This window comes from Heterocephalus glaber, unplaced genomic scaffold (genome assembly GCF_053883595.1).
Source record: "Heterocephalus glaber isolate CG9 unplaced genomic scaffold, H.glaber_assembly_v1.0 deba00001569, whole genome shotgun sequence".
Classification (NCBI taxonomy): Eukaryota; Metazoa; Chordata; class Mammalia; order Rodentia; family Bathyergidae; genus Heterocephalus; species Heterocephalus glaber.
In genome coordinates this window covers 5,605,680-5,619,300 of record NW_028258354.1, presented here as the reverse complement: position 1 = coordinate 5,619,300, position 13,621 = coordinate 5,605,680, and the positions used below count along the sequence as shown (strand labels likewise).

General features: G+C 39.5%; 1 protein-coding gene across 13 annotated transcripts in view; it reads right to left on the bottom strand.

The window, feature by feature from the left end:
* The window catches only part of Slc16a7 (solute carrier family 16 member 7), a 176,043-nt gene extending 169,034 nt beyond the window's left edge, over positions 1 to 7,009 (bottom strand). For 6 of the 13 annotated variants that reach the window (XM_087192113.1, XM_087192115.1, XM_021241341.2 and 3 more), the window contains exon 1: positions 6,853 to 7,009. The gene's annotated coding sequence lies outside the window, so the exon portion shown is untranslated. The remainder of the gene's footprint in view (positions 1 to 6,852) is intronic. The other 7 variants (XM_087192114.1, XM_087192116.1, XM_087192117.1 and 4 more) reach the window with 4 other exon arrangements.
* Between the last annotated feature and the right edge of the window lie 6,612 nt (positions 7,010 to 13,621).

Below are 13,621 nucleotides of genomic sequence, written 5' to 3'. Positions count from 1 at the left end.
AAGCAGAACTCTTTAGTGTATTGGGAAACTTATTCAAAGGGAACTATAAAAATATTTAAAATAAATAAGGCATTATAAATCCAATGTTGGAAAACTTCTATCACCTACCTATCTGGAGGTTTCAGAGGAAATCTGAATGCAGTGTTTAAGCTCACCTTTAAAGGTGAAATTAAAGCTAAAACTTGAAATAGCATGAAATTCCACCATTTCAAGATGAACAAACAGCATGACCAAAGGTACAGTGCAGGAAATACAGTAAGGATGAATGAATGAGGCAGAGAGACAGTTCAGTTTGACTTGGGTAAAAAGGTGAAAGGAGATGAGCCTAGAATTACATCTTACAGGGACTGAAATGTCAGTCCTTGGACCTATGTACTAGGAGTTACCAGTGTTACTTACAGGTAGGCAGGAAGGTATGTTGCAGTAAAAGTATTTAATAATGTGTATTCTGGATGTTTAACAGCCTGGAAGGAGAGTGATATCCAAACCTAGACTAGAATAACGCTGATACCAATAAAAATCCCAGGAAGAACAGTAACAACAAGAAAAGCAAGACAAAAAGGAAACACAGAGGTTGAGAGGAGACTTCAGGGCATAAAGAACGCTGCCCAGCAGATATCTGAACATGTCTAGAAAGGCCTAGAACTTGAGGAAACGTCAGGGCTGAAGACAATGACTTGGGAGTTATTCCCACTGAGGCAAACCGGAGTCCAAGCACAAATGAACTTGGCCAATTGACAGAACAAAGACAAAACAAAAACTGAAAACATGAATTGAGGACCACACTTTAATGAGAAGGATGTAAAACAAAGGCTGGAGAAGGAACAGCAAAGAGCAGCCAGAGAAGAGGAAGACAAGGGGTACATGGAAGCCAAGCAAGGATTCAAGAAGCACCAGGTGCCAATACTGCCAAGAGCTGCAGTCAACTGGGAGCAAATGAAGATATGGAATTCATGAAGTCAGTCAAAATCCAATACTAATACTTCCTATACTTTATGAATAAAGAAGTCATTCTTTCAAATAAAAGCATTTTCATAAGAGATCTTTTTTAATTTTTTGAGAAAAAAACAAATATTTTTATTTGAAGATACTCTGATCCCAAGGAAGTTTTCTTAAATATTCTCATTTTCATCATATTCTTCAATACTTTTCAAGCACATTTGATACTGTTCTACTAAGAGGTATATTAAAACACAGAGGAGAATTCTTGATTGTTACAAAGACTGAAGGAATTCCATAGTTAAAGATTGAATGTGTTCCCTCCTAATTTTGTGGTTTGAAGCTATAATCCTAAAGGTAATAGCAGTAAGAGGTGGGGCCTTTGGGAGGTAAGTAGGTCATGGGTATGGAACCATCAGGAACGATTACTGTCCTTACAAAAGAAACCCTAGAAAGCTCTCTCACCCTCTTTTCACCATGGGAGGATATAAGAAGTCAGAAGTCTGCACCCCAGAATCTGACGCTCACCAAAACCCAACTATGCTGGTAGCCTGATCTCAAATTTCTAGCTTCCAGAACTTTAAGAAATAAATTTCTGCTATTTATAAGACCCTTTGTCTGTGACAGTTTGTTACAGCAGCATGAATTAAGACAGCCATGGATACTAAATGTCCTTGAGGAAAGAGACAACAAAAAATGTCACCAAAGGTGTCAAAAATTCCTCCTGTTGAGAAACACTGTCACATAAGTTTGCTTAACACAGAATGAACCTTTGACATATTTGAGAATAACTGAACAGAACTCTACATGTCAGAACACTGGAAAATGAATTTTCAAATAAGGTAAATATTATCATATTTAATTCTCTAAAAACTTGTCAAATATATGTCTTTTAGATTTGTATCTCCCTTCCCGACTCTTCTCTCTTTCTGCTTCCTGGATACCATCACATTCTTAAGCAGCTGTTACTCTATGCCCCTCTGCTACACCTTCCTGCCTAGCAGTCAGTGACAACAGACTGAAACCATGAGCCCAAATAAACCTCCCCTTTAAGTTCTAGGTGTCAGGTATTGGGCCTCGATGAGAAAAATGACTCAGCACACATACTAAATTTGTTTAGCTAAAAGTTGTCTGAATGTCAAGTGTTACCAAAATACTGATTTCTATAATTGAAACACACAGACATTTTGTGGAACTACCCAGACTACACAAAAACTTCAATAAAAAATCTTTATACCAGGATTTCATAAATATCGCTCGAATAATCTATAGGATTTTCACACACTTCTGCAGGATCTCAACGAATATTAATGAAATGTTTCAAAGAGTTTTGGCATTAGGTCAGGAAAATTACTTCCAAAAATCAAAACTGCTAGTTGTGAGTGTGTTGAAGATATCTGGTTCACCCAAGCAGATGTAGTCCACTCTAGCTTAACTAGTTGTATTATAGTTAAGCTTACTTTAAGTTGTGACTAGTATATTCTAGTATTCTTGATTAATATAACTCTCACATGAATCCACACAGCCTCCCCACTTATTTACTAGTTGCCAAATATGTGTGATAAATGTTTTTGTTGTTTTGACAATGGTTCACATTAGGCTATTCTCTCACACTGTGATTATAAAGTGGTTGGCTTTCCCAAGTAGATAAATTAGGCCTCTATGCTCACCATTAATGGAACAAGTGAGAAAAGGAAGCTTTCTTTGCACATTTAAAAAGAATACATTCTATTACTAAGAATTAAGTGTATGGTTGTTTCTCAACAGTTTCGTAATCATTTTGATACAAACAGCTTTAAGAAACTCTGACAAACCAGGGTGATTTCTCAGAGCGAATCCACTTAGTGGTTTATTTTGCAATTTAACACTGTTATGTCATCCAATGTGAGGATTAGGATTCAAAGAGTTTCCAAATGTCTATTAAGAAGAATTAGTCAGTTATTCTTATAATAATCTAAAAGCCTTAAGGCCAAATCCTTTACACCAAACACTAGCTACCACCTATTGAGTTATTTCTATGCATGTGCAAGGCACAGGGCTATTTTACAGAAACTGTCTCAATTTTTACAACCAATACATAAAATTGGTTATTCTCTTTTTACAGATGAGAAACCAAAATTTAAGGAAGATGACCAACCCAACCTAATCAGTTAAAGAGACAGAGCCAGTACCTTAGGTGAAATTTAAGTCTGCACCAGTGAATGTTTCATTTCCCCCACATTTCTTTTTCTTGTCTACTTTGAATAAATTTCTTATTTAAGTTTATAGTGTATAGGAAAATTCTGCTAACTTGTCAGCCCAAAGACAGAAACACCTGTCTAATTCACACAAGTGAGTCTGACAGACTAGATGACTAGACTTAGGAATCCTCTGAAGGAAGGAATTCTCATAAGAGCCTCGATTGTCCCATCCTCTGGGCACAATTCAAGTGGGATTCCCTGCCAGATTCAGAACTAAAAGCAGAAGAAGCCCCTGCTTATTCCTTCCTTATTTCCTTCTCTTTCCCTCCATGTCTGTCTCCCTCATTCTTTCCTTCCTTCATTCTTCCTATTACTAGTTGTTCATTCTACCATACTCCAGGCACTGCCTTAGGCAATGAAGAGCAGAGCAGTCTCTGCACATTAGCTTTCCAAGAGGCCGAAGCTGCACTGCATAGTCCATGAAGCTCAGCTCCACCACTTACTGTAGTTTGAATATGACTGATCCCCACCAAGACTCTTGTTCAGACTTGGTCCCTTGACAAAGCATTGTTGAGAGGCCATGGTATCTTTAACCAGTATTGTGGAGTTGCGCAGGAGGATCACAAGTTTGAGCCCAGCCTGGACAACATAGAGACTTATGAAACCGTGTCTCAAAAATAAATAAGGCTGGGGTTATAGCTCAGTGAGAAGACCCTGGGTTTAGACCCCGCACCAAAAAAAAAAAAAAAAAAAAAAAGAAAAAAGAAGAAAAAACAGGCATTGTGAGTCATGGGGGCATTACCCACTTGAGAGATTATCTCTATCTCACAAGAGTGAGTTAGGTAATAAAGGACTGGATTAGAAGAAGCTATGGTGAGAGCAGACTGTTAAAAGCAAGGCCACCCCACTGATTGGCCTTTTTGTACGCACCCACTTCCCTTCTACTTTTCCATCACTGTGATGTTGTCACAGGACCTCAACAGCCCATGCTGTCTGAACTTTTCCTGCCACCAGTATGTTAAACCAAACTATTTTATCCATTATCCAGCATCAGGAATTCTGTTACAGTAACACAAACCAGAACAAACACTAGCTATGTCAGTACTGGAAGTCATATAACTGAGCCTAAATTCCTTTCCTGCAAATTTGAATATAGACAGACTTACTCCATGGGGTTTTTTATGTGCTACAGAAAGGAAAAGTGTAAGGTCTGCAACACAGTGAACATTCTAAACATGTTGAAGTTGTTATACTCAGGCTTCTAGGAATGAGTGAGTCTGTCTGTCCAAAGTGTAGAAAAATTGAAGCTCATTATCTTCTCTCAAAAACTGGAAATTAATTCACTAGCAAAGATAATCTTCAATGAAGGACTGTGGTCTCCTCAGAGGAAGGAGAAATGTTGCATTATCAGCTCATACAGAGTCACCTGCAACAGACAAATGTATGGGGCTGAACACAATGTTTGAGGCTAGTGACGCTTCTCAAATGTTTCTTTTGGAAGATCTTATAGACTTTTATTTTATACCTTCTAAACTCTCTTCAGGCTTTTGGAAAAACTGAAGAGCAAACAAGATAGGAGAAAGATTAACCTGGATGACTAGAAGTGAATTTCTTGAGAACAGAATTACAAGCTCACTTATCTTGGTAACCCAGTAGGAAGTCTAGAATGATAATGGATTCACAGGCTCAAAAATAGCCAGTCTAGGGCCAGGAATTTAGCTGGGCTGCACTGAACCTGCCTTGCAAGCGCAAGGTCCTGAGTTAGATCCCCGGCTTAAAAAAAAGAAAAAATGGCTAGTCTATGTTCTAGGTGTTTTCCATATGCTTTATTCTCACAGTGTTGTATCAGGGTGGGTATCATCTATCACATTTTACTGACAAGGAAAAAAAGAAGCCAAGATAATTAATTTACTCAACCATACAAAAGTACAGAAACAAATCTGAAGTCTAGGTTTTGGGCTTCACTGGATCTATAGTTAATGCCCTTCTCCTTTATAAATGTCTCTAAAAATGTTTGGTGAATTAATTAAAAACAAATTCTGGAGATACCTTTTTATTTCAGCTCTATGATCCAGGAACATAACTCTGCACAAGAACATTTCTTTAGGTCACTCTGCAGTCTCTCTAAGAGCATTCAAAGCCAAAAACATAAGCCAGGTAGTATAGTAAGTGCATGTTTAGAGATAAATTGAGCATTTTTAGGACCATGGAAACTAGTGTTAAAGTGCTAAAGTGTTAAAGTTTCAGATTCTGTATCATTAAAACACTACTTAAGGACAAAGAGTAGTATGTAACTACAAACTGTTAATGTGAATATCTGCAAAAAGTAGTTTTTCTAAGTTTTAGGCAAACACTAAGTTGCCTACAGTTAAAATCATTCATGGGGATCATTCAGTTGTCCTTTGAGATTGATTTAAATGTAATATGTTCCTATGCACAAATTGGAGTTAGGATTACTTCTCCAGGGCTAAATGAGTCACCTTGTCCAACCCTCAACTGCCCTCTGCAGGCCCCACCCAACTCTGACTTTTCTGCCACACTCTCCTACATGCACACTTAGTACTTGTGGTTTCAATGCCTAAGCACATTCAAGTTGACCTGTCCGTTAAAAGTTTGCAACCAAGCGAGTCCTGACTGGATTGACCCTTGAACCCCGGAGTGCAAGGAAAGACATTTAGGACCACAACTTCTTACAAGGTCTTTTTCACCATCGAGTGCATCATTACTCTCTATTTTTATCCCCCTGCCCTGTCTCTTTTGGATGCGGGAAGGGAGGAGGACATGAAAGACTAGCTTTCCTATCGCCATTAGTCAGACCTTAATACAGTCAAAGAAATACTTGTAGAGAAAATACTCCTCGTTTCCTTTCCCATTGGGGTGTGAGTGTATTTGTGTATTTCATTTTAATTTCTCTGGAGTGAAACCACAAAATCCCCTCCCCGGGTCCTATCCGGAAAGTGCCCTTCCCAAAGCTGTCTGCAGGGCTTTCAGCTCGGAAGCTGCGGGGGAGAGGGATGCAGGTGGCGGCGCAGCCTGGCAGAGGCAGCATGTGAGCTGACTCGCAGCCTCCCAGCCTCCTGCGCCACCTGGCCGGCCCGGTGTCCCCGGTGTGGCGCAACGGCCCAGGAAGCAGAGCGTCTGTCCTTAAGGAGCAAGGCCTCTGGGCACCACCGAGTCGGCACAACCCAGGTATCCAGCCGCAGGCCTCCTCCGCATCCACCTTGCCATCCGCCCCCACCTCCGCCCTGCTTCCCAGGCGCCAAACTGAAGACAGCCCCGACTGCTGCAGCCCTTCTTCCCAGCATCTCCGGGCCCCAATCCCGCGCTGATGGAGCAGCCTCTGCCTGCACGCACGCTAACCACCCGTCTCCCCCTCCTGCAGCAAGGGCAGCGGCCCAGGGTGCTGGATCCCCGGGGCGGGATGCTGGGAAGACACGCTCAGGGACGCGCCCGGCCGGAACCGGAGGCGGAGACCCGCAGGCCGAGGCAGGAGGGCTGGAGACCCCGCGGGCCAGCGCCCCCACGTGCGCATCCGGCCGGCTGGGGGCTCCCCACCGCGGCCCGGGGTAGGGGCTTTGCCTGAACAAGGCTCCCAGGGGGCCGCGCCGGCGCGCCTGTCACCGGCTGGCCGCTGCGGGTCCGCGCTGGCAGCCAGGGTCGCGGACGGACGCACGCTCCCCCCAACCGCCCACCGCCCCTCGCCTCCCCCGCCGCCCGGGCGCGCCGACTTTACCTGCTGTCCGGCGCACGGTGGGTGCTGTGGCGCCCGGTTCCCCCCGCCCAGCTGCAGCCAGTCCGCCTCGCCGTCACCGGGTGAATGGAATTATTTATTTATTTATGTCCCCTGACGTGTCCTCCTCCGCAGCGGCAGAGGAGGCGGGGGAGGCGCGGGGAGGGGCGGCCGGCCTGGCCTTTACTGGCGCAGAGGCGCGCGCGGCGGGGTTGGGGGGAGGTGGGGGCCGCGGACGGCTGGGAGCGGGGAGCCGGCCGGGCGGCAGGCGCATTGAGCATGCTCCGAGGCGCTGTCGGCGCGCTAGGCGCGCTCTATCTGTGGCTCCGGGCGCTCCACTTCGGATTTTAGTTTTGACCAAGGATCTGTAGTTCCAGAGGGGTCCTGAGGAGCTCCACGCGAAGTACTTTGGCGCCCAACCTGGGAGGCAGGTGTGCAAGCTCGGTTTAGATACCCGCAGAGAGTTTTGCACCCTATAGAAGAGAAGAACGTGAGACAGGAGGAGGCCGGCAGAATGCAGGAAACTAGATCCTCTGTGTGAGCTTTGAGGGAAAGGGTTGAGATGTTTTCTGTTAGGGACTTTTTAGGGGCGCAGGTGAAAGGTGGAAGGAGGCAGTGTTAGTGATTAGTACCACCAACCCAGTGCCTCCACAGGAAAGATAAAATCACCGTAGACGAGGTAGAGTAAACAGAACTGGAAAATACTGAGGATAGGGGAAAAAATGGGGGGAAATGTCATTTGTAAATAATACATTTCAATTTTAACTTTCCAAATCATTTAATTCTTTAAAACAGAATTTAGTTATTTGACAGTGAATAATGCTAGATGTTGTGGTAATTCTGCCATTATTGATTTGCTTTCTTCCCCTCTCTAAATATGTTTCTTGGGGAAGTCGAAATGAGGAAGAGCTGGAAAGGGACATGTAGGCAACTCCAGAAACTAAGGGGTTTGTTTTTCTTTTTTTTCCTCCGTTTTTCTGCTTTAACCTTTTATTCGTTTACTCTTTTATTTTTATACATATATATATAACATATTTTGATCATACCCATTCCATTATCCTCCGTTGTACCTCCCTCCTCTTTCTCCCTTATTTCCTTCCTTTTGTCTAGAAAGATTAGATCTCTTTTAAAGTCATTAAATTGAATTACTACTTAAGAGCAAAAGACTGTCCAGAATAATAAATGTAGGCTTGGACTTGAGAACTTGTATCAGCGTTTTCAGCCAATCTATTTTTTCCTCCCATATTTTACAATAATTTATTTGGTTATGTTTTGTTATTATTTGTATGGTGCTTCTTTGTCAATAGACATAGAGAGGTGAACTCACTTGAATAAATTCTCATTTTTACTTTCCTCTAGCTAGCCTGTTGGGCATGGACAAAACTTCAATTTCAATTTCTACAACTACAAAATAGAAATAATATCAACTTTTTATTTTCATAAAATTTAAGTGAGGTGATACATGAAGTGGCTGTGAAGCAGGAGATTGGGTCAGGGCAAGCTGGCTGGGCAACCAGGTGTGACCTGCTAATCATGGAGAACCAGAACACATGTGCAGAAAACAATTTCCAAGCCCTGTACCTGGGGCCAATCACAAAGAGCTATCTTCAGTTCTTCTGGTGCGAAATCAAACGGTGTTAATGGTAAGATGGCCTACACTTAACAATAGGCTGAAGAATGAAAGACAAAAGGACTGTGGCACTCCAGTTCTCTTGTTGTCCTGCTCTCACTCTTCCCACCTTTAATAAATGTAAATCACTCACTACCTTTTGTGCGTGTCTTGTCCAATTCTTTGTTCAGGACACCAAGAACCTGAAAAGAATCCCTGCAGGACCCCAGATCTGGTAACAGCTGGCAGATAATATGGCCATTAATAACTTCAGAAGGTTTGGAAGAAAGAATTGGCTTGAAAACTAAAACATTAAGGCAGAAATTCTACAAAGAACTTTAGACTTTTTTGACTAAAAATATATAAATACATATTTGTGTAGAATGAAATAGCCTTATGACAACAATAAAATGTCTAGTATCGACTATAAACTATTTCAATTACAAAAAAAAATGACAAACTTTGAAAAGAAAGTAAAGACTCATTTTAAGGTCATGCTCGTAGATGTTTGCTATTGACAATTTTCCTGCTCATTTATCCTTTCATTTCATTTCAAAGAAGAAGAAACATGTATTTTCTGAATTTCTACCCTGTTCCCATTTCCTTCCCCAACCTTTCTTTGGTCTTGTTTTTATAATCCCTTGTTCTTAGCCTATTTAACCTGTTGCCCAACTCAAACATCACAACTGATAGCAGCATATCATAATCTTAGCAAATTTTCCTTCTGAATTTTGTTTTTTCAACTATTAAAACTCTGGATCCAGCTTACCTACTTCCCTAGAGTTAGTATTTGGGGACGCAATTCTAAATTGCCTTGTTGCTATAGCTAGGCATGCTATATAAATATTTGATTGAATTAGGAATCTGAAAGGGGAATTAGGTAGAAATAAATCCAGTCAATCCTGTGACATACAGTTTCATATGGTTTAGAAATTGAAGGGGAAATACAATTTAATGAAAATGTAAACCACGTGATACAAATTTGAAATCTTCTGGCAAAATTTTCCCATTGATTTTTATCCATAAAGTGAAATATTGATGGTAGATACAATAACAATATGCTTAACATTTTAGCAACTCATTCCCCAGATAAGTGCATATATACATAACATATAAACTAGTAAAGCTTTAATGTCTGTATACCCACAACCTCATATTCTAGATTCATTATTCCCCGTATTCTCTGCTTTATTCCTCATGCATGCCATATCTTCTCACATTTTTCTGCCTTTTCTCATTCCTGCCCTTTTTTCCTTATCAAAAGTCTCTAGACCTTTATTCTCTTTGAGGCTCCACAAATAGGCCATCAAGTCAGGGTCATTTGAAATATTTCTTATTAATTCATAAGAATTAATTCTATCTTCCTTTGTGCCATTGCCAAAAAACATGACTTATTCCTCAACTTGGGGAATGTTCTTTCTACTCCTTGGTATGACTATGTTTTATTTTAAAATCTGCTTCCCCAATCTACTAGACCGTTTGAAAGTAAAGGTGACATTTTACTCATCTCTGGAATCTTCTGGTAACCAGTATAAATCCTAACAGATAGAAAGGTAATCAGTAATTTTTGCCAAATAAAGAAAAGAGAAGATAGTATAATTTTTTGTTCATAAAGTCTTTTCCTATACCAATATATTCAAGAGTTCTACCTAACTTATCTTCCAGCAAATGTAGTGTTTGTGTCCTAATATTTAAATCTTTAATCCACTTTGATCTTAATTTGGTGCATGGTGGTAGGTATGGGTCTAGTTTTAATCTTTGGCAGGTTGAAATCCAGTTTTTCCAACACCATTTATTAAATAGGCTATCTTTCCTTCAATAAGGATGGTTGGCTCCTTTGTCAAAGATGAGGTGGCTGAGCATATCTGCAGTTGTTTCTGCATCTTCTAATCTATTCCACTGATCCTCGGGCCTGTTTCTTTGCCAATACCATGCTGTTTTTATCACAGTAGCTTTTGTAGTATAGTTTCGAGTTGGGGATTGTAATACCCCCAGCCATATCTCTGTTGCCTAAAATTTATTTTGCTATTCTAGGTTTTTTCTCATTCCAAATGAATTTTTGGGTTGTTTTCTCTAGTTCTGTGAAATACATCATTGGGATTTCAATCGGGATTGCATTAGACCTATATAATAGTTTTGGAAGTATGGCCATTTTCACTATATTGGTTCTCCCTACCCAGGAACAAGGGATGTCTTTCCATTTTCTTATATCCTCCTGAATCTCCTTTTTCAAAGTGCTATAGTTTTCAGAGTAGAGGTCTTTTGCTTGCTTTGTTAGATTGACTCCTAGATATTTCATTTTTTTGGATACTATTGTAAAAGGAATTGTTTCCCTAATTTCTCTCTCAGTGAGTCTATTATTTGTGTTTAAAAAGGCTATTGTGGGTTTTTTTGAGGGTTGACCTTATATCCAGCTACTCTACTGAATCTGTCAATTAAGTCTAGAAGTCTTTTGGCAGAGTATTTTGGGTCTTCTATGTAAAGTATCATATCATCAGCAAATAATGACAGTTTAACTTCTTTCTTTCCTATTTTTAGTCCTTTTATTTGAAAAGAGAAGATAGTATTTTTCATCAACAGAAAGTGCTAGAGGCTCTCATACTCATGGTCAACAGGACTATACACTTCATGACTTCCTTTGCAGTGATATTAAAACCATGTGACTAATTCTAACAGAATGAGCAGAAGTGTCCTATAAGACCTGGGTAACAGGAGATAAGACCCAGGTCTCCTTCCTCCCTCCCCTCTCCCTGCCATAGTGCCATGTTTCTCAGAAAGGAGCTACAAAAAGAATTCTCTGAGAGCTAAAGACTACCTGCCTTGCACTCATCTTCATGTGACCAAGCAAACCTATGTGATTTCAGACTATTTTTGCCACGAGGACATAAACCTATACTGTTCTGATCAATATGTGATATTATTAAAAAGATTTTAAATCATAGTGGCATAAACGCCCAATGAAACAAACTTATGACAGTGCTTTAGTGTCCTGGTAAATCAAGGCTAAAATATATATTCTCATGATCCCCAAATTTATGTAACAGCATTTCCACAGCACCCCTTTGTGAAACCAATGTGAGTCTGTGTGTGCATAAACTATGCACAATACATTGGCTTCAACTAAGGACAAAAGAGCACATGTCCCAATATTCCCTTCAACTGGAGTGAAAACAAATGTGCACCTGCCGTCCAGAGGTAGCACACTGTGACTGAGATTGTAGCTAACTAGCAGCTGTATGATTGCTGTGACATGGTTTCATAGAATGTACAAAGTACAAAAGACTTCTCTGCACTGCTTCTAGTGTTATATTTTGAGTACATGTATATAGGTTACTTTGGAAACGCCTTCTGTGAAAGCCTTTCATAGAATTCCAGGGAATGTATATCTAGCCCAATTTTAGGAAGCATAAAAAAGGAGATCAACTGTACTGGGCAATGCTGGATGGTATGCTTTTCAATAACTATAAGTAGCACAAACCAATCTTGTCAAAACAAATGATTTTGGGGGCCCCCAAAATCATTTGGTGCACCAAAAATCTCTCCATGCACTATGCATTAAAATTTATCTGTTGGTATTTTTGTAATTTTATGGTTTATTTATTTATTTTTTTTTTATTTTTTTATTTTAAGAAAATAAGTTTTGGTTCAGTGATTGAAGCATCCATAGTTACATTTTTCTTTTTTATCAAATTTTTATTTTTAATGGTCCATATTTGTATTACTTAATGATTACATTTCTTTTTCTTTCTTTTTTTTTCTTTTGCTTTGATATTGGGAATCAAACGTAGGGCCTTGCACTTGCCAGGCAGACACTGTAACACTAAGCTATATCCCCGGCCCTAATGATTACATTTCTTATGCGGAGTTGGCAGGTGTACACAACACATCTCGATACTTTTTTCATCCTCTTCCCTTTCCCTCTTACCCTCTCCCTCCATCTCTTGGTCACTTTTGTTCAAACTCATGGCTTCTTTTATATGAGAAAGCCCAAATGTAAATATATTTTATTTATTATTATCCACAAACTAAGCCTAATAGATTCTAAGTGTCTTATAGATGCTCTCGTATGAATATGACTATTCCAAAAGCATGTAAAATTAGACTTGGATTAAAAGTTCTTATACTGTGAACTTTTCAGGGATTTTTGTACACAAATGGTTTGTGACTATTTAGCAGTTCATGAGTTCCATTAATTGAATGCATGATGATTGGATGTGGTACCAAGAAACTTAAGTTTTAGTGCTGTTTTCTGTACATGTGGTCTATAGAAGGCCCTTTAACTTTTCTGAGTCATACCTTAATAGTTTCACTTTATAAAATTCCATGATACAAATACTTTAAGGGTTCAAAGATGCACAGAATTTATACATATTCTTAATAAGTGAAAAATATGTAGGTTTCTTTTCTATAAATGTGTTTCTCAAAAAATGAGCAAATAAACTTATTTACAAAGTAAGTTTATGTGCCATGTAAATTTAACTTTAAGTGCACCTGCTTAGCTCTTAATTCTTGTGTAACTTTCCATGTGCCTAGAATGTAATTGAAGGGTTACTCATTGTTTGCATTAACTTAATACTTTGTAGGTCAGAAAAGAGTCATGCAAAATGCTCTTAACTTCATGTGTGTTAGTAAGAGAGGTTTCATTTGTGGTTGGTTTACTTCTTTGCTTGAAATTAAGGCCAATTTCTTTTCTCTTTTCCATTCAGGAACTGTTTTCCAGCTTTCCATCTGTCAGAAATTTTTGTGCTGTTTTGTTACTTAATGCAAATTAATTTCTAAATTATTTAATTTTTCTAAGTGTTCAGTTTCTGTGATCTTGAATTATCATTTGTGTTTTTTCTAAGAAATAGTCTGTGTGAGATATATTATTTCCAATGTGGTGTATGTTTTATTCATTAATGAGTGCCTCTGTACTTGAACACTGTGATGTAGACTGGAGTTTAACTGCAAAAGTTGTAACGATGTATATTAATTTTGTTTGGATTACTTACCAGAACTTCATTTGCAGGTGCAGGTCTAAAGTCATGGAATCCAGTGATGGTACTGGAATATTTATCTTCATTGAGTTTCATTCATTAATTAATTTGACATAACACTTTAAGCAATTATTGTACTCAAGACATTGTAACCTTTGCAGATGTAAATAGTGATTGCCTTAAGCAA